Genomic DNA, 3,860 nt, shown 5'->3' on the forward strand with positions numbered 1-3,860 from the left:
TGCGCTCATTATCAGGCGTATATCTTGTGTCAATTAGCAGTTTCAAGCAAAAATATTCTGCTAGTGGATGAGACAAAGACAATACTGCGTGCCCTTTCTTGCTCCATTGATCTCAGACAACTACACAAGTGTACATATATTCTTTGTTGTAAAAGGTATTATTCAGATTAAATTCAGTACACAGAAATATAGAACAAAGAGGAAAAGCTTGTCTTTCTTCCTTGAGAATATAACTTGAGGACTTCTCCATATAAGAAGACATGAAGCAACACTTGATCATGCTATTCTATTTTCCTTGCACCAAATCCACAAGTACAAAATCTGAAACATATCTCAATGAAAGAAACAGTCTGGACATTGAATAAAAAGTCTAGTAACTACCCGAGGGGGTGGAGTTCAGTGAATTTCACGAATGCTAAACCTACACTTCATGAGGTACTTTGCAGATCCGCAACATATTCATTTCTAAACATGTTTAGGAAAAACCATAAATTCAACAACTCATTTGCACGGATCTGATATACATCTACACTCCAAAAATTTGACCAACTTCTTGGGTGAAAACAGAGAACTTATGGAGGTATGATCATGGGTCAGAACAAACACGGTGGCTCAAGGCAGTTGGCACTGACACCGCCAAGAACAAGTAGCTCGCCACCGGAAGAAATCATCCGCGCCAGCAAAAGACCTGGGCGCAGTCATGGCGGTCCTGCCGGAAGAAAGAGCATCACGTTGGAGATTGAGAATCAGAGTCAGCACTAAAGGGAACGACCCCAACAACCATAAAATAATATAAAACAAACCTGGACATTGTAGCAATCGCCTCAATCTTCTTCGTCTACGAGGGCTGTGCCAGATCTAGAAGGACAAGTGTGGCGACTACACAAGGGGAGGGAGTGGCGAGGGGGGCGGGGGCGCTCCCCAACTCAAGTCTGGAGGTCACCGGGGAAGAGAGAGGAGGGGCCGGCGGCGTGGAAACTGGGAGGGGGTTCTCAAAGGCTCTGTTTCTTTCGCGAGAGAAGCAGAAAGAAGAACGACCGCCAGGCTGTTCAATGTGTAGAAGTGGCTCGGGGACAATCAGTATCAATCTGAGCCTTACATTCCAGATCGAACGGTGTAGATAGCATGATGGCAGACACACCATCACCACCAACTCAATCTTTTATAGGAGTAGAGATGTATTTGAAAAATGTTGAAAGTGTACCAAAAATGTTTCATGTGCGTCTTAAAAATGTATGTTGTGTAATGAGAAAAAAATAGAGATGTGTACAAAGAAACAAAAAGAAAAAATAAACAAAACAAAAAAAATAATAAAGACGAGAGTACAGCGAGCGCGCGAGTGACTGCTTTAATGGGCCGGCCGATGATTTGACACGTAAGCGAATACCAGCGAAACACTCTCAAGGTTCAAAATAGACCGGGATCGAAGAGTTTGATGAGCTGATTTTAGGGATTGGAATTTGAAAGTTCAGGGTTTGATTTAGCTTTCGTCTACGAGTTCAAGGTTTATCTTGGACCTTTTTCATTTGTTTATCGGCCCTGTTCGATTCAGCTGCGTGGATAGCTTAACGGAATCAGGTCACCCTGATTGTTGTGCATCAGGGGCGCAGAAAATTTGCGGCAGGGAGCCAGCGACAAAGTTAGACGGGCCCTTTTGGCAGGAGCTTGTAGTCCTTTTGAGCGCGCAACTCGTGTTTAACCGTGGCTTGTGGATACAATCCCAATTTAAGAAAAAATTGGTAAGAAGAAAGTAATATTGAAGATATAATTTTCTTCATGAAAATATTATACCTCAAACTTACAATGATGACCCTAAGCTCTAAATAACAGACGAATTATGTTAGTTATACAGTTTAGGAGATCATGGCTGTGATATACAACAAAGAGTTATGTCTATGTTACATAATGAACATCTACATGGTACTGTGCGTTACGTAATGAACATCAATATGGTACCCTGGTTGCCGGTGAGGTGTTGGTCAGGGCGTTGGTTGCCAAGATGAGCTAGCTAAGGGGGAATGTCAATAATGCAAATATACTTGGCCAAATTTAATTTTCTTCATTGACTGATTTTATATTAATTAGTTGATGATTTTTGGTAAGAGTTAAGTATTCCGCTTCTCAAAAAGTAGGTTTTGCATTATGATAGAATTATTATGTTTCCTAATAGCACATATTTTAGTCTGGTACGCGCGTTGCACGCGCATGCTTAATAGTATATAAAAAAAAGGAGTTTTGCTACATCTATGGACCAATTTTACAGAAAGGTTCTTACGAGAATGAAACGGCAACAATGAATTGGGGACGAAAGGGGCCCACCTTGAGATTCAGGGGGGGCAGATTAGTGAGAGATGGGCTGCGAAGAAAGTCCGTAAGCACATTCCGTAGATAGCATCCATAAGTGTAGAATTATTGAAAAAAAGCTATAGCTCGTACAACTACACGCTCAAAAGAATTTGGCCCTAGCAGCTTAAAAAAGCTACACGTGCATATCTTGCTAGCTACTATACCTCAAATCGAGCTGCTTGCTTGTGTGTTTGCTCTGAGACTTGCTTTGCACGTACAAGCGAATGGCAGGCATGGTAGCCTGCTGGGACGAGGCTAGCTTGTGTGCGGACATTTAAATATCTGATTCCCTTTTTCTTTTAAATATGACCAATTTTACAATATTTGAAATTGTGATTAAATTCTGAAATTTTAATATTTTTTGAAAGGAGAACAAATTCTGAATTTTTTATATTTTCTGGACATTGTGAACATTTTTTCAAATTCTGCACATTTTTTGAAAATATGAACAATTTGTTAACATATTTCGAAATTTTGAACAAAATTTTGATTCCGAACATTGTTCGGAAACCGCAAAGAATTTTGTAATTTTTTTAACTTTTGAGTCTTTTTGGAAGTTGTGATTCCTAACGTTGCATCTGACTGTCACGCGCGTCACCGCACGAGCCCCTCACTGGACATGCTCATTAGCAGGCGTGGCGGGATGGTGGATAGTGCATCATACAAATTCCAAAAATGGAAATGTGGCTGCTCGGAATCAAACACAAGACCTCTTGTAGATGCATGGATGTAGCTAGTCACAAGAGCTATTGAGCGTTAGTGATTTCTTGTCACCGCTAAACACTAAAGACTATATTCAGCGGTAGATCGAACAACTAAAAAAAACATTTCTTGAATTGTGTTTTTTTAGTTGACACGAACAATTTTTAAAATGAAGATATGTTTTTGCAAAATTGAAAACAAATTTTAAAATTAGGAAACATTTTCTTGGAAAGAAGAATATTTTTACAAACTTCCAAACATTTTCTGAAAATATGGGCATTTTTTTTAACGTGTACACTTTTTCAAAGGGTGAGCATTTTTTGAGTTTGCAAACAATTTTTGAAAATATGAACATTGCTTCAAACATTTGAACTTGTTTCCAAAAAAACATGAACATTTTTTATAACTTGCGAATAGTTTTCGAAAAACAAGAACACATTTTGAAATTTTCAATTTATTTTGATAAACATGAATAATTTTGGAAAAATAAACAGTTATATGAATTTTGAAACAACTTTTTAAACTTTTGTATTTACAAAAAAGGAAAAAAATTAGAAAAACAAAAAAATAAATAAAAATGAAAAATGCGATCAACTTGAGGAAAAATGAAACAATTTTTGGAAGATACAAAAAACTAAAAAGGAGAGGAAAACCAGTGAAAAAATGATAAAAAAAGAAAAATCATGAAGAAAACAAAACAAAACAAAACAAAAAACGTATCCTGGCTACTTGGGCCGGCTCATCTGCGGGTTGCTCCTGTTGACGGTGGAGTTACAATTGGGAATTAAAAAGGTCGGACCTCGAGTTGCGAG

The 3,860-nt window shown here is 38.2% G+C and overlaps 1 long non-coding RNA gene across 1 annotated transcript; it reads right to left on the reverse strand.

Moving 5' to 3' along the window:
* Positions 1-261: 261 nt before the first annotated feature.
* On the reverse strand, positions 262-1,027 carry LOC119303692. The gene is made up of 2 exons (XR_005147977.1): positions 804-1,027; positions 262-709 (listed from the first exon to the last, which is right to left on the reverse strand). It is a non-coding gene; the product is annotated as an uncharacterized LOC119303692 (long non-coding RNA).
* Positions 1,028-3,860: the final 2,833 nt, after the last annotated feature.

This window comes from Triticum dicoccoides, chromosome 1B (assembly GCF_002162155.2).
Source record: "Triticum dicoccoides isolate Atlit2015 ecotype Zavitan chromosome 1B, WEW_v2.0, whole genome shotgun sequence".
Classification (NCBI taxonomy): Eukaryota; Viridiplantae; Streptophyta; class Magnoliopsida; order Poales; family Poaceae; genus Triticum; species Triticum dicoccoides.